Source organism: Sciurus carolinensis, chromosome 3 (genome assembly GCF_902686445.1).
Source record: "Sciurus carolinensis chromosome 3, mSciCar1.2, whole genome shotgun sequence".
NCBI lineage: Eukaryota > Metazoa > Chordata > Mammalia > Rodentia > Sciuridae > Sciurus > Sciurus carolinensis.
The window spans coordinates 24,464,949-24,487,281 of record NC_062215.1 but is presented as its reverse complement, the minus strand read 5'-3'; the positions used below and the strand labels follow the sequence as shown (position 1 = coordinate 24,487,281).

General features: G+C 38.6%; 1 protein-coding gene and 1 non-coding gene across 2 annotated transcripts in view; both read left to right on the top strand.

Moving 5' to 3' along the window:
- Skap1 (src kinase associated phosphoprotein 1) overlaps positions 1-22,333 on the top strand; it is a 270,445-nt gene that overhangs the window by 37,853 nt on the left and 210,259 nt on the right. The gene's annotated exons all lie outside the window — the stretch shown is intronic.
- Trnav-cac (transfer RNA valine (anticodon CAC)) lies at positions 12,904-12,977 on the top strand. Its single transcript has one exon. It is a non-coding gene; the product is annotated as a tRNA-Val (tRNA).

Sequence of the window (22,333 nt, the reverse complement as noted above, 5' to 3'; positions counted from 1 at the left end):
CCTGGGTCAGATGGTGTTTCCATTCTTGGTCTTTTGAGGAACCTGCATACTGCTTTCTATAGTGGTTGTTCTAATTTACAGTCCCCATGACAATGTAAAAGTGTTCCTTTCCCCCATACTCTCTAGCATTTATTGTTGGTTATATTCTTGATGGCTGCCACTTTAACTGGAATGAGATTGATTTGTATTTCCCTATTTGCTAGAAATGTTGGATCTTTTTAATATATTTGTTGGCCATTTGTATTTCTTCTTTTGAAGAGTGTCTATTTAGTTCATTTGTGCATTTATTAATTGGGTTTTTTGTTTGGTGGTAAGGTTTTTGAGTTTTTTTATGTAATCTGTCAGAAGACTGGCTAGCAAAGATGTTCTCCCATTCTATACATTCTCTCTTCACATTCATAATTATTTCCTTTATAGGCAGAAACTTTTTAATTTGATGTCATCCCATTTATTAGTTTTTCATATAATTTCCTGAGCTTTAGGAGTCCTATTGAGGAAATCATTGCCTGCACCTGTTTGTCGGAGTGTTGACCCTACATTTTCTTCCTAGGTCTTTAATTCATTTTGAATTGACTTTTGTACAAAGTAAGAAATAGGGATCTAGTCTCATTCTTCTACATATAAATAACCATTTTTCCCCAGCACCGTTTGTTTAAAAAGCTGGTTTTTTCCCTCCAACATGTGTTTTTTGGCACCTTTGTCAAGGATCAAATGGCTTTATTTGGGTGGATTTGTCTATCTTCTATTCTGTTTCATTGGTCTTTGTGACTGTTTTTATACCAGCACCACGCACAAAAGAATAGTTTTTGTTATTATAGTTCTGTAGTGTAATTTGAAGTTGGGTATTGTGATGCCTCCAGCATTCCTTCCCCCTCCCTTCCCACTTAGAAATACTTGGGCTATTCTGGGTCTCTTATTATTCCAAGTGAATTTTGAGACTATTTTTTTCTAGTTCTATGAAGAATGTCATTGGTATTTTGATGGGGATTACATCAAATCTGTTATGACTTTTGGTAATATGGTCATTTTAGCAATATTAATTCTGCCTATCCTTGAACATGGATGGTCTTTTCATTTTCTTGTGTCTTTTTCAATTTCTTTCTTCTATGTCCTATAATTTTCATTGTAGAGATCTTTTACCTCATTGGTTAGATATATTCCTAGTTTTTTTTTTAAGGCTATTATGAATTGGACTATTTTCCTAATTTCTTTTAGGAAAACTGTTGATTTTTGTATGTTGATTTTGTATCCTGTTTTGTGGTGTGTGTGTGTGTGTGTAAAAGAGAACTGATATATAAAATATTACTGAAAGCAACAGAATTAATAAAAGATTATAATTTAGAATTCCTAGTTGGTTACTTAGTTTACTTAGCCAGGCCATTAAAAACAAACACACAAACAAACAAAATGAAGTGGCATCTTTCAAAAGATTAATGATTTAAGAGAACTGTAACCAGGCACAGTGGTGCATGCTTATAATCCCAGCAACTTGGGAGACTGAGGCAGGAGAATCACAAATTTGAGGCCAGTCTTGGCAACTCAGCAAGGTCCTGTCTCAAAATAAAAAATAGAAAGGACTGGGACTGTATCTCAGTGGTAAAGCCTCCCTGGGTTACCCCCAGTACTGAGGGGGAAAAAAAAAAGACTGCACAGTTATTGAAGTCTAGTTAATTATATGAATACAAATGCCAGAGTGTTTGGAGATGAAGTATATTAATGCTTGTAGTTTGTTTAGGGAGGCATCAAAAAATACGATGTATGGGTGAATGGATAGATGGGTGGATAGATGCCTGACAAAGCAAATGTAATAAAATATGAATCGTAGAGTCTGCATTGTATATGGAGGTCCTTTCAATTTTATACATAGTTGAAATTTTTCATAAAATTTTGCAAAAAATATATGGCTGGTTTGACAGCAATTTAGAAACTATGGACTTTATTCAATGTGGTTTCAGAAAACCATAAACCTTCTCAATTTGGAAACATAATAAACACACACACACACACACACATACACATATGTGTGGTTTTTAGAATGGTAGTTTTCTAGGAATAACTTTATTATTTGGGGATGGTACTGACCTAAAGGATAATCTTCCAGTTTGTTATTTCTGACATAACTAATGGGAAGTAGTGAACTTTTATACTTCTTTAAAACTTCTAGGCCAGCAATTATTGAAGACTGAAATTCAATTCAAACATTCTGCCCAGGAGATCCTGAAATTTTGATTTTTTTTAAGAAAGGCAATTTCTGACTTTTCTCATAAATTTGATAAAAGGAAAGCTAATATGAGATTGGTAGTCCAGTAGGAAATGGAACTCAATTTTACATTTTTTAAATCATTTTATGGTATTAAAAATGACAGAGGTTAGAAACAAAGCTCTTATTCTTTTATTGAACTAGAATTGAAAGTGGCAGAAAATCATTTTGGCCCTACTGCAGTAAATGTTATCACTAAAACATGTTCAGGGGATATTAGGACAGTCTCTCAAGCACTGGAGACAAAAGTTCACAAAACAAGAACTGATTTTTCTGTCCTTATCTTGAAATTATTAGATGTACAGGAGATGAAAGTATCTTAGCTCTAAGAGGACAGGGGATGGAATATGTGTTGAAAAATGGTAATGTCTACTTTCTAGAAAGCTGAAATGGAGAGAATGTGGTAGCATGGGTGACTCTGCAGTGACAGGCACGGTGGAAGGGAAGGGATTCACAGGGGTAGGGGTGTCAGCACCCAAACCAGCCTCAGGGCCTGAGGAATCCAGGACTGAGAAAACTATACCCCTACAGTACTGTGAGCTGACGATGCAAATGGCGAGGAAGCAAATGATGTTCTTCATTAAAAGAACTGTTTGAAGATTTTATTTAACAAGGAGATTAAACTGGAGCTGTCAGCAGCTACTTTATTTCAAGAATCCTGTAGGAGAGAAATTTCAAGTCCATTTGGGAAAAACCAATCATTTTTGAGTGTGCAGTGTGATTATGCTTCAGAATTTTGTGTAAATGAAGCAGGTTGGTAGGCATATGTTTGCTGATTCTAAAATGATTAAAATTCAGAATAAGTAAGACTCTTGTGAAATTGAGTTTTCAGGCCCCAGCCAGTGTTCCATACTGCCATATGGCCTAACTAGAATTAATTGCTGTTCCTAGTCTCTTATTCTTTTACTGAATACTTAGGTGCCCTGTTTGAAATACTAGAGGTTCCCCAAAAGTATTCAATCATATGAGATCGATGTTTGACATATTCATGAAGACAGTGTGTGTAGCTAATAGTTGCTTCGAAGAAAAAGCCTCTTAAGAGTTTTTCTATCTTCCCTCACTGTCTCCCTACTCCCTGCTTTTTTTTTTTTTTTTAATTAAAAATGGATAAATAGAAGGGTTAGCAAGAAAAGGATAATACGTTCCCAGTACTTTATAGGGCAGTGTAAATTGAAAAGACAAAGCAAGGAATCTTTTTTTTTGCTAGTTTTTAGCTCTTTAATACAAGTGGACTCTCAACATAGACCTGCAACAACGAACAGCATCACCTGGAAATTGTTGGTAATGCAGACTCCCAGGTGCCATTCATTGAAGCAGACCTACTGAATCAGAATCTGCATTTTAATAAGACCTACGTTATTTGTATGCACATTAACATCAGGGAAGCCTTGCTCTAACACATCAGACACACCAGGTTCATTTTAAATTCAGTTTATCAGTACTTGGAATACGTATTTCTGGAGATAAGCTCCTTAAAGTAAATGGATGGTCTTATAGTTAATTTTTTTAATAAGGTTCTAGCATGGAGCTGGAGTTGTGGCTCAGTGGTAGAACACTTGCCTGGCATGTGTGAGGCACTGGGTTTGATTCTCAGTGCCCCATATATAAATAAATAAACAAATAAATAATTGACTACTAAAATATATACATGTGTATATATATAAATTTTTAAAAGTTCTAGTATGGTGGTGGCCTGTGGCAGGATTTCAATGATGTGAGTAGGATAAATGGTAAAAAGTGTTACAGACATGTTTTTAGGTCCCAGACTAGACCTTACAATAACAAGAGACCTTCTTTATTTGAAAATTTACTGTTCAGTAGCCAGGCCTATATATTTCCCAGAAATAAGGATGTTTTCTTTTACCAAATGTAAGAGGATACAGAGCCCATTTGAAAAGATGGTATCTCCTATAATAACCTCAAAATATATTCTACTGTCATGTATATCTAAAAAGAACAAATGAGAAAAAGAAAAAAGTAATGTTTCTCTGACATTCTAATTGGAATTGTGATAAAAGATTACAAGACTGCTGACCTTGTGTTGGAGTTCCCTGGGAGCATGGATGTCAATCATTCCTGCCATCTTTTTTACCCATCACTACCCCTGTACCTTTGGCCATCCTCCTCCTTATTCAGCATTGCACATCCTCATGTTTATCATCTCTCATTTTTCTGATCATTCTCTTCTAATCCTTGCCCATTTTCCCCCTAGAATCCATGTCCTGTTACAAATTGAACCCCAAGTGAATCCTCAGGCTCGTTCTCCATCTGTGCCTAGCTAAAACGTGGCTCTCCTATCAGATATTGTTTAACTTGCAACCGTCTTAAATAGAATTTGCTCATTTTCCAGAGTGCTGTTGGCATTCTTTAAGCTCCTTGCTGCCACTTCTAGACTTTTGCTATTTGATCTTGTACACAATCTTTCCCTTTTTCTCCTTTGAAGTTATTCTTCATGACTTTGAAATACTCTGTCCCTCCTCCTCTTTTGAATTCAGACTTTCCTCACATCGTTTAAGGACTGAAGTATCAACTCACAGTTGTTATATTTGCTCTATTCCTATTGCTGTTCCCCAGAGACTCCCTCTTTCTTCAGTTTAGCATTTCTCTCTCCATTACATCTCTCCAACCATCATATAAATGTGCTCAAATATTTCCCAAGGTTAAAAAAATCATGTCCTACACAGCGATTCTCTCTCTAGCTACTGTCTTGTATCTCTTCCTGTACAGGGAAACATGGTGAAATAGAAGCCTAGACTAGCCATTTCTGGTTTCCTGTTCTGTGGTCACTCGTTGTTCATTCTTTAGTGCCCTCTAATCTAGCTTCTGCTGCTATCATATTACTCTTGCCAAAGTACCAGTTACTCTTAGATTGCCACATCCTGGTGACACTTCATGTTTGTCTGATTTGGTCTTTCTGTAGTATTTGACACCATTGATCACTTCCTTTCTCTTAGAAATTAAAAAACAAAAACAAAAAAAACCCCTCTCATTTGGATGTTAAGGCCAAGTGATTTCTCTGATAAGTGGATGATGATACATAATCGGGGGTGTGTGTAAGGCAAGAATGGATTGTGCCGAGTGAGGAAAATGAGGGGGTGGGAAGGGGGCGGGGGGAAGGAAAGATAATAGAATGAGACAAACATCACTACCCTATGTACATGTATGATCACACAAATGGTTTGACTCTACTTCATATACAGTCAGAGAAATGAAAGTTGTACCCCATTTGTGTACAATGAATAATAAAGAAAAACAAAAAACAAAAACCAAAAAAAACCCTCTCCTCCTTGATTCCCATAATGATAGTCCCTCCTGGTTTTCCTTCTTCCTCGTGTTTATTTTCTCTCCCTCTGGCTCTCACTTGAGCTCATTTTGTAACCCTGCCCTCCTCCTGCTGTTCCTCAGGCTTGTCTCTTTCCTTGCTATCTTCATCTTAGGCAGTTACATGCATGTCCGTAACTCCACAGCTTCCCCTGTGCATAGATGACTCCCAGTTCTACAGCTGCAGTTCTGTCTCCAGGGCACCAGACAGCACATTGGATAGCTCCTCCCCAATGTCTCATGATAACTTCTGACTTCTCAACACTGGGAGAGACCTGCTGGATGCCTACTGAACAGCCTCCCTCCATTCTTCCTTGACAGCAGAATCCTTTTAACCCGGGGATGAATCACAATCTGCAAGCCATTCTGCTTCGCCAGTGGTTGGTCTAGTTTTGACTTTAGAAATGTAAGATTTCTGCAAGTTGCTCACAGGACACTGATGCTTAGCACTACATGAGTTACCTTAAGACATTAACCTGTTCTGAAGTGTTAGAGCAGAAAGATGGGAAGAGACTGGGTCCTTTGTGCCACCGTTCTGGCCTGCACCAACTCTGGAATCACCTGCCTCCAGACTTTTTGTTTTGTGGGAAAAATAACCTCTACTTATCTAAGCCTTTGTCAGTCAGGTTTTCTGTTACTTGTAGTGAAAAGAATCTTGAATGCTTGAGTGTCTAGGACCAACCTTGTTATCTGATATTTTGCTTCCTCTGCTCTTATATTCTAGTCTTCCTCTGCTTTCTCTAGGTTCAGGTCCCCAAGGCAGAATCTGGGAGTCATTCCTGACTTTTCTCTTCTTTTCCCTAATCATCAATAAGGACTACTGATTCTTTACCCTAAATTCTTCTTTTTCTTTTAGTGTTTTTATTAGTATGTTATAATGCTACGTAAGAGTGGGGTTCATTTTGACATAATCATACACGCATGGAATAGAATTTGCTCCATTTCAGTCCCCAGTGCTTCCTTTTTCCCTTCTCCTTCTCTTCTCTACTAGTCTTTCTTCTGTGTATTTATTATTGTTGCTTTTTAAGTTGGTGCTTTACAGAGGTACATGAAGGTGGAATTCACTATGATATATTCATGTATGTACAAAGCATAATTTCGTCATTTCATTCCTAATTTCCTCCCTTGTTTCATCTCTCCTCCATATCCTTTCTCTGTTCCACTGATCTCCCCTCTAACTTTGTGGGACCCTCTACCCCACCCCCCACATACTTTTCTTTCCCTACTTTACCCTAGCTTCTGCGTGTGAGAAAAATTCAGCCCCTGACTTTCTGAACCTGCCTATTTCACTTAACCTGATGTTCTTTAGTTCCATCCATTTACTAGCAAAAACCATAATTTCATTCTTTTTTATGACTGAGTAAAACTGCATTGTGTATATATACCACCTTTTCTTTATTCATTCATCTGTTGACAAGCACCTGGGCTGGTTCCATAACTTGACTGTTGTGAATTGTGCTTCTGTAAAGGTGGAAATGCCTGCCTTACTATAGTATGATGCTAAATCTGTCTTCTTGTGTCTGTTCCCTCTGTCACTTAACCATCAGCTTTCATAAAGTGTGACCTGAGCTTTGCAGAATGCTCTTTTCTAGTTTTCTGCCTCCTACCTATCCCTGTTCTAACTTCTTCTGCTCCTCCATTTTGTTGAAAGAGAAAACTTGTGTACAATGGTCATTTAATCATTCATATTATAAGTGATTTACTGACATAAAATGATAAGATGACTATAAGTAGGTTGAAAAATATATAAAATCTCACAGAGAAAAATGCCTACAAATATACACCAAAACTTTAATGATAATGATCTCTGGCAAGTGGAGTTTGAGTGAGTTTTAATTTCTTCTTATATTTTCTCTCTATAGTGAATATATATTTAATCATAAGTTACCAATATCAGAGTCTTGCCTGTTTTAGAAAGGGGCAGGGATTTAAGAGCCAGAGTATTTGGTTTCAAGGTGGGAAAGAAGTTGGTACTGAGGGAGAAAGAGATGCAGAAATTGGAGCTTAGGCTTTAATTGTCCAGCATGGTCTAGGGTGACGACTTCTATGAAAATAAACATCTGTATTTGGAGGTGTTTTATGCTATGCGTAAATATACACAAGCAAAAGTGAAATTATTTATGAGCCATATGAAACGCAACAGTCCTTTGAGGGCTTTATGATGATTTTTCTGAAATAATGTTTTGAATTTTTCTTTTTAAATCAAGGAAGTTCATTCTCAAGGTCTTCATTAGATGAGGTATCACTGACTGAGAACAACTTTTCTTAGATGTTGTCCCTTTGAGCTGCACTTAACTGACACAGGATGAATCTTTCATTACAAAAGGATTATCTGCACTCTGTGCAACTATTTAGTAAAGCATTCGTATTTGTCGGACTCCTTTTCCAAAGTCATGGTGCTTGAGTAAACCATTCACTTCCTCTTTCTCAAAACATCAGTCACCATGATTGATTTTTATGTGGGTCATAAAGAGAAATGGAATCAACTGAAAGCAGGGTGAGGATTACAGGCTAAAGCAGTTAATTTACTTAACAAATACATATATCGGTTGTTTATGTTAGACATGATGCCAGGTGATCAAGACTGTGTCACAGAAGACATATTCATGTTTTCCAAGGAGTTCTTGGGCTAATGAGTGGCTGGGGTCTGCATGGAGCCCTGTGCTCACAGATCCCTTTCCTTGAAAGTCTGAAATGTTTGGTTTCAGATTGTTACATGCCCAGGGTTCCACCACTTAGAGATTCATGTGGGTTTTAAAATAGAATTTTTTTAAAATAAAAAATTCACTTGGAGGATGAAGAGACTTTCAGTGGTCCATTTATGTGCATTGGGTCTATTCAATGATTTTCTTCTAACTTTTGGTTAAGATGACTGCACTGAGAAATTCAGTGGCCGGTAAGCTTGTTAAATTGCTGTTAAAAGCAATGCTCAGGGCTAGGTACACTGAGAGTTATGAGAGTAACAAACGATCCTTTCCCTCAGGAAGAATGAGGGCTTCAGAGACTGTTTACTTCTGCAACTTAAGAATAACAGGCACAACTAACATTCATCACACACCTACCATGTGCCAGGCCCTGTGTCAGGGACTTCGTACAAATTCTCATTTAATCCTCTCAAAAGGTGTGCAAAGTGGACACTATTGTAACCCCCACTTAGCAGGCAAGATAACTGAGGTTCAGAGAGGTAAGCAGTTTTCCCAAGTCTATGTACCTATTCAGTTCTAGAATTGGGATTTGAATCCAGGCAGTGCGACTGCTGAGTAAACACTCTTAAAGAGGTTCAATTTCCTCATAAAAAGTGAAGAATGCTAGTTCATTCATTCATTCATGGATCAATAAATGTTTATTGAGAACATACTATGTGTAAAGGATTTTTGTGGTGACACAAGTCCCACTCCTGCAAATTATTTTTAGGGATGATAAACCAAAGGATTATACAGTATACTTACTTTGTAGGGTTGTCCTAATGCACATAAAAGTGCCTATACAATATGTATCACATAATGGATAGTCAACAACTATCCCCAAGAAACTCACAAGCTTGTGGGAAAGATAAAAAGCATGCACAAGTAACTAAAATACAAGATACATGTAGCAAAATCTTTAGAAGAGGTGCAGAGAGATAATACCAGGAAAGCCCAGAGAAGGAAAGCACTCCTGGTCCATGGGCTGTGGGAAGTCTTCATGGATGAGTTGGCAAGATGGGTTGGACATAGTTGAAAGAAATAGATTTTTGGTAAGATAAATCAAACACAAAAATACCAAGTGCAAAGATGCAGAGGAGATACAATTTGGACATGTTTATCAGATAAAAGAGAGTAATGGGAGATATGGCTGAAAAGACAGGATGAAACTAAAACATGGAAAGGAGAGTTTTGATTGGGTTTGGGGAGGAGTGATTGGTACAACCTCAGACAGGGATAGTTAAGCTGAGAAAGGGTGCTTTAGTAGGGAGCTGTGCACAACATTTGGGTCTTTGGTGCCAGGACTGAGGCTGCTGGGAGGTAGGAGACGGCTGTAAAGAAAGAGAAGAACATCAAAGGTTGTCTGTGTTCCCTATGCCCAGAGAAATAAATCTCTGCCACACTCCATTTTATTTTTCAGGGGTTTTGTTTTGTTTTGTTTGTTTTTTGGTACCAGGAATTGAACCTAGGGGCACTTAACCACTGAACCACATCCCCAGTTCTTTTTATATTTTATTTAGAGACAGGGTCTCACTGAGTTGCTTTGGGCCTTGCTAAATTGCTGAAACTGCCTGCCTCAGCCTCCTAAGCCACTGGAATTATTGGCATGCACCACCATGCCCAACCTATTTTACAGTTTTATTGAAGTACTACTGGTATGTGAAACACTGTACTTTACAATGTATACAATTTGGTCATCTAGCCAGTTTCAGAACTTTACATCTATGGGAAAGACCATTGTAAACAGCTGACTTTGTGTTTCAACTTTTGAAATGTAATGGACTTATAAATAAAAAACTGTATTTACTACCCTTCATATCTGTTAACAATATTTACTAGATTTTTGAATCAAGTAAATTATATAACCTATCACCATCTATTACTTTGTTTCATTAGGCAAACATATTCCAAGCCCCAAACACTTGGAAGTGAACTTTTCAAACACAGACTATTCTTAACTGGGGATTACCTTTTAAAAATGTCCTTAGCTTTTTCCAAACTGACCCCATCACACAAATTATCAGGAGATCTTATTTAGAAGTACAGATTGTAGGCCCCTGAAGAAGGTAATTCACTAGGTCTACTGTAGACCCTGAGAATTCGTGTTTCCATAGGGCTCCAAGGGATTCTAAAAACCAGGAAAATATGTAAACATTCTTATCAGGAGACTCCAGGGTTTTCTTTTTTTTGGGGGGGGGGTAAGAGGCTACTTTGGTTTTCAATTGAATTTTAATAGTGAAAGGGAAGAAACTAAGAGGGATTTTTATTGGGACGTATGAGCAGAGACTGGGGTTTAGGATGGTGGGGGGGGGGGCGTTTCCCAGTATGACTGGGGATAACTGATAGGAAAAAATTTAAGAACAGGCCTGACTTAGGACCTGCTAGTAGCTGACAGTATCTCTGTTTGCTTCTAGGGTGAGGAGATGGGGATATGTTCATATGCTGATTGTTGTGCTTCACTGTGGCCTGCAAATATCTCAAGACATTTCTGATGGTGAAGAATCCCTCAGAGTGGGGCAGAACTGGAAGTCCTGGGTTGATTGGTTGATTGTGGTTGAACCGCTGGGACCTCTGACCTGTATTGATAGAGCCGCAGAACTGGTCACAGAGTCATTAGCCTTTAGATCAAAGTTCATTCCATTCCCTATGATTTAGATAATTGATACTTTATGCAAGGGTTTAACTGTGACTGCTATAGGTTTCTGTACAGAGAACTCAATGGAAAAGAATGATACTTAAGAATCTTGTACAATAAGGACAAAAGCAATAATTTAAAACAAGTAGGTTGACATGAACTTAAAAAATTGTGAAATAATTTGCAAGTGATTTCTGAATTTCTGGGTACATTTCAGTTCTTAACTGGAAGAAAGCATATACATAAGAATAGGAGTTCCATAAAAATTTCAGAAATTCATTATAATTCTGAGTGGTTACCAACAGAAGCCTGCTTTCTAGATTGTTTTTATTTATTCAGATTTTGGTGCACCGTGGATGAGTGAAATAATACTGTCTTTAATTAGGATTCTATTGTTATTTTTCAATTAATCTGTGTCAGTAGTTTTAGCATTTGTATTAAATCATTTTCTTCATGAAAGCTTTTAATGAGGAAACAAATTGATTGTATTTATATATTGGATTCTTGCCACTGTGATGTGTATTCGGTCGTGTCTTTTGAAGTATATTTTTGCCGGTCATTTTGTGGTTAGTCTTTGAAGCTTTGACAAAAGAAGGCAGGGAGAGTGAGCAAGAACGAGAGAGAGAAAGGGAGTGGGGGGAGAGAAAATAAAGAAATTCTTTAGATGAAGATTTTAATAAAGCATTCTTATTTTTCTCTTCTCTTTTCTCCCCTTCCTCTTTTTTCCTCTTGCCTTTGTGTTACTTAGAAGAGAATGAAGGCACCCCACACCCATCATATTTGGAATAAACCCACACTCCACAGTATTGCCTCAGTATGGTGTTCTCCCCTCCCTGAGAAACACAACTCTCTACTCATTCTGAGCAATGATAAACCTTGCTGTTTCTGATCTAACAAGTATTTATTGAGCACGAGCTTTATGCTACTTCTCCTTGAGGGCTCTGTGACATAGAAAGGTGAGATTTTAATGCACTATTATAGGTGTGCACAGGTGTACTGTGGAAGCAGCTAAAACAGGAGGCTGGGCTGAGCCTCAAAGCGCCATCAAGAGTTTGTTAGGGGGGCTGGGGTTGTGGCTCAGTGGTAGAGTGCTTGCCTAGCACGTGTGAGGCACTGGGTTCGATGCCCAGCACCACGTAAAAATAAATAAATAAAATAAAGGTATTGTGTCCATCTATAACTAAAAAGAAATTTTAAAAAGAGTTTGTCAGGTGAAGGAGGAGGCATGCAATGAAGGGTGTGCTGGCAGAGGGAGCAGCATGTGAGTGGGAGCTGGGGGGCTCTCTGAAGGATTTTAAGCAGGCGATTAAGACTGGGTTTGCCTTTTAGGTCATGAAAATAATGTTGGTGCTATGGACATAAACAGCTGACCTTTATTAGAGGCTTACCAGCTACCAGGCTTACTATTCGCTTCTTTATCTGAATGACCTCTGTGGATTCTCCCAAGAATCATACAAAGCAGGTGTACTTATTACTATTTCTGTTTGAAAGATGAGGAAACCATGTCTGCAGCTAAAGCCTTACACAAGAAGGTGGAGCCAGGACTACATCTCAGGCCTGTCTGCAAAGCCTTTGTTCTTCATGGTCACTGCATTACCTTTTCCATCCACAATGAAGAGACTGGGTCAAAGGGAGCAGGATGATGGCAAGCGGACCACTTAGTTACCTTGATCTCCACGAAGGCTTGAAAGAATTCAGTGTCTGCAGAGATGGGAGGAGATAGATTAAAAGATATCAAGGAAGTTGGTCTTGGTGACTGATGGTTATACATAGTAACAAAGAAAGAGGTAAAGGGAGGAATCCTAAGCGTCAGCTGCATGGATGGTGATGTCATATCTTGAAAGAGGGGACACAGGAGAAGGAGAGGTTTGGGACTTGAGGAACCAAGGGCAGTTCCACTCAGAAGCTCTCCTCTGAGAGGGAAGAATATCATTATTTACTGAGAAATAATGATATCCTCAGCTTCTGAACATTTTAATTGATTATCAAAAGTATTTAGGGGCTGGGGATATAGTTCAGTTGGTAGAGTGTTTGCCTCACAAGCACAAGGCCCTGGGTTCAACCCCCAGTACCGCAAAAAAAAAAAAAAAGTATTTAGTAAGTGACCATTGGTGTCTTTCCTGGTCAGCCTGATTTCCATACCTGTCCCTCTAGTCTTCTCTTACTCTCTTGTCCTTTTGTCTCACATGCCTGGAAAAGTCCTATCCTTGTATGAATTCAACTGTCCAACTTTTCTGTTCTTACACTTGGGCAGCTAATCAGTGCCGGAGAAAAATTATACAACTGAATTTCCACCACAGTAAATCTTAGTCTCCAACCTCAAAGGAACCCTTAATGATTCCTGGCAATTAATTTATATGCCCCTTTTCAGTTTTCCTTTCTGTCCCCTGCACAAGTCCCTGTCGGTCTTTACCTCATCGTATGGCCTGTAACTCTTCACACAACATCAAAGAGAAAACAGAGCCTTTTAGGTTGGAACCCACTCAGTATCCTGTCCTGCCCCCTCCTCAAACATATCTGCTTTGGGATGCTAAACTCGGCCTCTGCCATCTGCTCTACTGATGGGCCTTGGCCCCATGCCTGGCTTCCCTCTGCATCCTGAGCCTGGCCTCTCTGTGACCCTCCTCTTCCCTGCCCTGCCAGACTTCTTCTTCTATCTGGCCCCAGATGCTCCCTCGGCAAGCCTTATCTGCAGGCAAAAAGATAGGTTCTGGCATCATTCAGATCTCGGTTCTTCTGGTGCCATGTTTACCACATGTGTGTTCTGGGCCCACATCATTGCTATACAATTGGATGTTTACAGCCTAAATAGTCTACAGTTCAGATTTCCTGTGCTCTTAGTTCCTCACAGAGCGTCTGGCAAACAGTGGAGATTTACTAACATCACTATAATCAAGAGAATGAATTCAGTATTCATAATGTGAGATACAGAAAATGTGTTCACTTGTTGATGTCAAGAAATCCACTTTGCCTAGATGCATCCTGAGAATTAGTCCAGCTTAAAAAAATTTTTTTAGCTGTAACATTTACCCTCCAGTGAGTAATATGAGCATGTTCAGAACAAATGAAATATCAAAGGCATGATAGTTGAGAAGAGTTTGTCCAAGGAGATTTGGAAAGTGTTTTCATAGAAATAGTTTCATTTTCAAACCAATACCACATTTTCAAACCTGCTCCTGATTCTGTGCAAGATAAACTGGTGTTTCACAATGTGGACTTCTAAACTCATATGGTACAGCCAGATAACTGTTCTTTCTTCATTTTTCTCATCTGTAAAGTGAAGACTAGATTAAATGATCTCAAATGTCCTTCCAGCTGTAAACTTCAACGAGTATATGGGCCACAGTCACAAAGTCGGGGCAATCAGTTACTCACCAATCAGACAACAGAATCTCAGTGGTTGAGGAGTAGCTATTAACCTGAAGTCAGAAAAAATATTAAACAAATTAGGCCTCCAAGCACCAAAAGTGACAAAACTGGCAGGCAGAAGTCAAAGAGACAACAATTTTAAAATACGGTAACCATTGGAGTCTCTGTACACAGTGGCACTTTTTTTCTCCATTGTGCAAATTTGGAACTGAAAGTTGTCTGACTTTCCTCTTAGACAGTCTGCTCTCAACCTGTCTCAAAGTCCATGATCAAATCTTCTGCCCCTTCTCTTGCTCCATCCCCCCGTATCCTGGGATTAAAGCCAGGGGTGCTTAACCACTGAGCCACATCCCCAGCCCTTTTTAGTTTTTATTTGGAGACAAGGTCTTGCTAAATTGCTAGGGCTAACTTTGAACCTCAGCCTTCCCAGCCACTGGGATTACAGGCATGAGCCACTTGCTCTTAAGTAACTTTTTAAATTGCCTCTGGGCTTCTCTCTCTCCCAAACACATCAGAGTCAAATTTGATCACAATGGCCAAGCATGGTGCACCTTGCCTGTAATGCCAGTGGCTCAGGAGGCTGAGGCAGGAAGATTGAACGTTCAAAGCCAGCCTCAGCAACTTAGTGAGAGTAAGCAACTTAATGAGACTCTGTCTCTAAATAAAATACAAAAAGGGACTGGAGATGTGGCTCAGTAGTTGAGAGCCCCTGAGTTCAATCTCCAGTCTCAAAAAACGTAAAATTGATCACAGTGGACATAATTTCTCCATCCTCAAAGACAAGCAAACAAACAAAACTTTCAGTGAATGCCTTTTATCTTCTGGGGAAAACAATTTCTAAACTCTGACTTGACTTGTACGCCACAAGACATCCAACCATCATTTTTCTTTTATTAGTTTACTGAGTTATACATGCAGGGAGTTTGGGGCCTATGTAAACATCCTAGTGAGATTTATTCATGAAGAAACTGTCCTCATGTTAGAGAGTAGGGGAGGGCATATTAGAATGTAAGTTTCCTGTATTGCAATGAGAAAGCTGAACTGTTGGCTGACAAAGAAGAGCTCTGGGTATCTTGCTGCCCATAGGCAGGGTGGATGTTCTATTGACCACGGCAAGGACCCCACATAGCAAAAGTATTTTCTAGAAGACTTAAGTGGTGAATACTGTTTTGTTTTTTAAACTTATTTTAAAACTTCATTTTCTTTATTGTCTGGGAGTGGACTTTTAAAAACTTGGAAGAGGGTTCAAGAGTTACACTGTCAGTATCAGACAGTGTTGCTTGTTTACTATTTAATAAATATTTAATTTAATGATTACATTTTGTAAGTAGGAAAACATTTGTTGTCTCCTGGGGTAGGTTTCTAAAATTTATGGTTATAGACTCAAGACCCCAGAATCTTACATCCCAAAGAATAACCCTGGATCTTCTTATGGCAGGTCCTTCTATAACTTGAGTTGCATGTATATTATTTATTGTTATCATCCCATTTGTTCTTTGCTGCCTTTGGTTGTCATTTCTCTGTTTATAAATATCTCATATTTTGGACTAGATTGTAAGCTCCTTGTAGGTAGGCTCTAACCCTTGTACTTTTGGTAGAATTGAAGGAATTAGGGCTCAAGGGGGCAAAAGTTCCCCACAAGGGCTTTCCTTTTGCTATTTCTGAAGCTGTTACTCGGACCCCTGGGTCCCAGGTCTCTGATGCCTCCACCAGAAACTTCCACCAGATGGTGCTCTTTTCCCATCTCTGTTCATGGGTGTCGCTGACCATGTCACCCTTTGCTACTAGCCCATTTCCTTCTGCAAGGAAGTAGATAGGATGCTGGTAGTAGAAAGAAAATTCAAAATCAGTATGAATCTTTCCAAGTGAGAAAATAGGTAATAAGAAATATCTATGGTGTGCAAACTTAGCATCACTCAGCAAGGCCATTTCCATGGGCATAAATCAGACTGTACTGTGTGACTCCCTGCTCAAGATCAATTGTAAAGGGGTTTTCGTAATTGTCAACTTAACATTGAAGCCCTGCTCAACTAGGCATGCCTTTGAATCTTAAGATTACAGTTCTAATGCCAGAACAACACTTCAGTGTTAGTCTTTGTAGTCTGTTTGGAGAAAGCCATCACCAGAGAACAGGGATGGTCAAGAGGGAGATAGAAGAAGCTGTGAGCATTGAGTATGGCAGACCAACCTAGGCATTTGGAAGGTACTGCCATTCTGATACAAAAGTGAAGTTCAAATTTGGACCTCCTTAAGTCATCAAGAAGAGATTTGATTTTGTTCCCTAAGGCAGGGAGTATATGATATGTTTTAAATTTCTGTGAGTCATGGGAAAAATAACATTTTTAATACTTCGGTTGTGAAAAAATTTGTTTGAATGTTCTAGTTTATAATATCACAGATGTTGGCCTTTCTGGGTTGCTAGTTTTATAATATCATTATAGTCTATTCACCTAGCCCACTGGGTCTTATCATTTTGGGTTGGTGCAGGAGAAAGGGGAAGTTATTGACACTAATGAAATGTATGGATGTTTCTCCAAGAGAACAGAAAACATTTATTACTTTTCATCAATTTTAGGGAGTTTATAAATCCCCTGAGGCCCAAACTCTGGACTCCAAGTTGAAGACCTCTGATCTAACCATTCCCTCACACTCACAAGCTAGCTAAGCAATTGTATCTTCCCTTAAGTTCTAGATTTGTTTTTCTATATTCCAGTCAATTGGAAAAGAGTTAATGTGGAATTTAAGAGCTTAGGCTCTGGAACTAAGCAGAACTAGGTACAAATCTTGGTTCTGCCACTTAACTCTGTGAGCTTGGTCAAGTTGTTTGACCTTCCTAAATTTATAAAATGGGAATAATAATAAGGACTAATAATAGTACTGACCTCTTAGGGTTGTTATGAATATTAAATAATATATGTGAAACATATGCATAGCACAATGTCTAGCACAGATTGTGCTGAATATGTTAATTATTTCATAGTTAAGAAATGGAATTATTTTTCCTTCCTAGGTATTTCCAACAATATTAAGATAGTTATAGTTGTATAGTTATTTCTCCAGGATCTATCTAATTAGCTGACTAAGGGAGTAAAGGTCTGAGTACTTCAAACCCAGGAACCATGTTTATTGGTTAGCTCCATGGTCAAGACTTTGGTTAACCCCTTTCCACAATCTAATGCTGTAGAGTCACTTGCACCATTTTAAGCAGAAATCTACTGTGAATTTTGGGTAGTAAGCTAGAAAAGTATGTTTGTAGTATGAATGATAATGAAATATATCTGTGGATGGACCATATCTATTTAAGTCACACTTCATCCTTGGCATTGAAAGAAGAACATACCATAGAATCTAGTCAATAAATATTTGCTATCTGAGTGACTCAGTTATTCTAGAATAGTAATATATCTTTAGAGAAAGACCATTTTGATGGGAGATTATATTTTCAAGACCGTCTGCAGTTTCTCATTAAAGTACCTGTTCAGAAACAAGTTACTAAGGTTGGAAACTTGTCTGCCTTAGTTAGTAGCTATGTAACCATAGACAAGTTATTTAATCTTTCTTTTTTTCTTTTTCTTTTTTTTGGTGCTGGTGATCGAACCCAGGACCTTGTGCATGCAAGGCAAGCACTCTACCAACTGAGCTATCTCCCCAGCCTCTTATTTATTCTCTTGATAACTCAGTTTCCTCATTTAGGAAGTGGAGTAATAATAGAGTTAGAGTTTGGAGTAAGTAGGTTAACATATGGGACTTGGAGCATGTTCAACAAATCTTAGCATTATTATTACTATTCCTACCACTACAGTTCCTGTTTCACATCAGGATTCCTTCAATAGTGTGGACTTTCTTGAAACTAAAGTTAACTTAGCAACATCTTTAATTTAAAAACATAAGTAGCAAACTTTGTCTTGCATGTAATTTAATCCTAAAATTTCAAGACTCTATTCATAGGTAAACTAAACATTGTGCATTTTTCTTCCATTTTTATTTTTGGAGGCACCAGTGAAGATGGGTTTATTTGGACTGAATGCAAAATAACCATCATCAATATGGGGCAGCATTTTCTCTCCGCTCATTCTGCACTCATCTCTTTTCAGTTCCAAATACCATTTGCAAGGACCTGATGATGTTGAGTACGGATATTGCAGAGGAATGATAACTTCCCTTTCCTATTGAAGCTGAAGCTTCAAAGAGAAGATTAAAGAAGTGTTTGTTATCTGTCTGCACAGGCCTGATATGAAATTCTCAGAGGCATTTAGGAAAAACACAACTCTGCATGTGTGCATTTATATGCCTTTTCTTTTGTGGTCTTTGTATTTTGGTCTGATTTTTTTTTTTAGTTCCAGACTTGTTGGATTCTCTGACTAGAGAATTATTTTCAGAGCGAAAGGTAAGAATTGGAAGATGTTGGCGGAATTTGACTAAATGCTTCCTGAAGAGCACAGAACTCTCTAGTGTGGCATCATCTTTACAGGGCATGTGATGAAGACCAGCAGGGGATATGTTTAACAAGGCAAGATCAGGACCTTGAAGGTGTCCAGCAGAGAATAATCTGCGGTGCCCTTTAGTGGAGGATGAAATTGCTCACCTTCAGTACTTTCCTTTCAGAGGTGTCCTCTATAAGCTGTGGGATAGAAATGTAGTTTTTCTGTTGTTCTTATTATTTTTGCATACAAACTTCCTTTAGGGATATAGCACTAATTAATACTTAGAGTAAGAAAAGAGGGAGCAAAAGTAGCGTAGCAAGATAACTTTATACCTCCTGAAAAAGAACAGAGTTGTTGGGTGTGGTGGTACACACTTGTAATCCCAGCGACTCTGGAGGCTGCAGCAGGATTGCAAGTTCAAGACCAGTCTCAATGACTTAGCAAGACCCTAAGCAACTTAGTGGGATGCTATCTCAAAATTAAAAAAAAAAAAAAAAAAAGTACTGGGGATGTGGCTTAGTGGTAAAGTGTTTCTGGGTTCAATCCCCAGTACCGAAAAAATTAAAAAAAAAAAAGAAAACCAAAGTAGCTAACATTTTATTTATGCTGCTCCCCATCAAGTTCAACATGTGACTTTTATTATTAGATTTTTAAAAATAATCAATAGACAAATTATATATATATCTATATATATTTAAATGTACAGTGTAATGTTTAATGTACATATGCATTAAGAAATGATTACCACAATCAAATTAATGAATATATCCATCACCTCTCAGAGTTACTTTTTTGTGTGTGAGAATGCTTAAGATCTACTCTTAGCAAATTTCAAGTATACAATACGGTATTATTAATGATAGCTTGCCATACGTTAGACATTCAGAACTTTTTCATCTTCCAACTCAGTTTGAAAGAAATATTTAATTATAGCATTATTGGGAATAAAGCAGATTCTGGTATTTAATACCTGTTATATAGACCTGCTACCTTATTTGATACTGTTAAATTGAGTTCTTTCTTTGTAATCAACCTCCTTAAGATAACTATCTGCAGAAGCAGTACTCTTGGTATATGGGAATCTATAGCATCGTCTTTCTTCTTGGTTAACAAGAGGAACCAGGAAATGAGGGTATGGTACAGAAAGGGACAGAAAATCCATGTTGGTTGAAGTGGTAAGTTTGGTAGGAGAGAAAAGCACAAAAAAGGCTGAGATCATCAATAACCTATTTTACCTATTTAACAATTTGCCTGGAGTTGGTCTTTTTGCTGCCACTGCAAGGTTAGTACCCCCGCCACACACACCAACCACCCCCCTCCCCTGCCGCCGGGGTCAATAAGTGAGAATAATATTGGTTAGCAAAGTTCCTGCTGTTGCCATCATTAACGTTTCAGAGAGAGAAGTGTGTGTGTGTGTGTGTGTGTGCACGCGTGTGTGTGTGCGTGTGTGCGTGTCCTCGTGTGTATGCACATGCTCACACCCAATTATTCACATTGGATTAGAAGTTGGCTAATGATAAGAAATGAAGGCTAGGGCAATGCCTCAAGAGAAGAAGGAGAATAGCAGAATATGGAAAATTGCTTTCTGGCTGATGATTTGCTGAATGTGTTGTGTTTGGCAGAAGGAGTTTTGTACCATGGGAATCAACAGCATCTGCCAGGTGAAGGTAGACCCATCTTACTATTACATATAACTTACTTAAGTTTCAGCCAGTTCTAATTTCCATGTGCTCTAACGTTGAGAGGCCAACCCCTTCTCCCTAGCTGTGGAAGCTTTCCACTTCCCGCCTCTACCTCCACTCCTTCCCTCCCTTATTTCCACTACAAAGCTGGGCTGGCCTTTCCCTACCCTCTAACCCAGGTCATCTTACATTTCCCTTCACCTATTGTCAGCCCAGAAATGTCCTGGAAAGGGAAAAAATCAAGGAAAGGGGATCATCAGGCTTCTTTTGCACCTTCTCCATCTCATCTCTGTTAATTTCCCTCAAATTAACCTCTGGATTATGGCAACATCCTCTGCAATGACCTCTTTCCTCCCCATTTTCTGAAATTTTATTTTACACGGTGAAGAAATAACCTAAATACTCACTGGACTATGTTCCTCCCTAATGTGGCCAAACATAATTTCAGCCATGTATGTACCAGAAGACACACCTTTATCTCCTGAGTATGCCCTTTTTCTGAACCTCCGGTGGGTTATGGACACTTTTAAGAATTTGATAAAAACTGTGGACCTTCTCAGGGGAACAAAAAGCTCAGCTATGCATTCTGAGAAGCCAAGAAGAAGATAGAAAATACCCATTCTGTTGAGTAACATAGAGGTCTTAAGTACATAGCAAGAATTAAGGTGCAATGATTGTGAGCCTGGTTAGAGTAAGCTGAGGAGTGGAAGGTATAGGAATAAAGACAGTGAATGGAGAGGATGCTTCTGAATGTTTCACTGTGACATGAAGGGAAATGGGGTGGCAGATGAGAAATGTGAAAGGGGTGAGGGAGGATTTGCTTTATTTTGATATGGGCATAAATGCTGATGGAAAGGACCAAGTTGAGAGGAAGAGGTTGAATATGCACAAAAGAAAAATCAAGATAGACAAATGTAAGGTTCCTGTGAAGGCAGGAGGAAATGGGATCCAAAGTACAATGGACTTTTGTGGGTCACCATCATATGCAGCAGTGTTTCTGTAGGAAAAAAATGCAAGTTAGGTTCCAGATAAGTGACTTGTAAATGATCCTTTCTACCGCTGCTGTTTTGTTAGTTGAAGACTTCAAGGATTGTCAATATTGCCAGTCATTTCACAAAATAACAGAGGAGAGGGAATGGATTTAAGGGCACCATTCTTGGCTCATACACTAAAATATTAGACAATCCTGAGTCAACTCTTCATGTTTCATCTGTAAAGTGAAAACTTTAGGTGTCAGAGGCATTTAAGGATGTGGTGGAGGTTGTGGTGGGTTTGGTTGTCATAACAACTGGGAGTGGCACCTGTACTTGCTGTCCAGGATGAGTGATGCTAATGTTCCTGTAGAACACAGTTCAGGATATCTCCTGCTCAAGGCTTGTAGCGCTCCTGATGAGAAACTATGAGTCGCCGTTTAGTTTCCTCCTAGGATCTTTCTAGCTCTAAAATCACAATAGTCTAGGAGTTGCACTGAATCAATGCGGTGTTTAAACCTTTAGAATCTTTCACATCTCAGGGATGACTCTTAACTCGTGTTTTTCTCAGACAAAACTGGGCTTTGGTCAGTAATCAATTCTTTATTTTTATTGGTGCATGTTAATTGTACAGAATGGTGAGTTTCTTTGTGGCTTGTGACATATTGATACATGCATATAACATCATTTCATCAATTTCACTCCCCAGGGCCTCCCCTTACTCTCCTCTCCTCCCTCCCCCATCCTCTTATTCTACCCTGTTGGTCTTCCTTTTACTTTTGTGGCATCCCTTTATTTTATATATACATATATACCACCCCTCATTTTTTTCCCTACTAGCTTCCACATATGAAAGAAAACATATGGTACTTACCTTGCTGAGTCTGGTTTATTTTGCTTGACATGCCCTCTAGTTCCACCCATTTTCCTGCAATTTTTTTTTTTTTTTTTTTTTTTTTTTGTGGTGCTGGGGATTGAACCCATGGC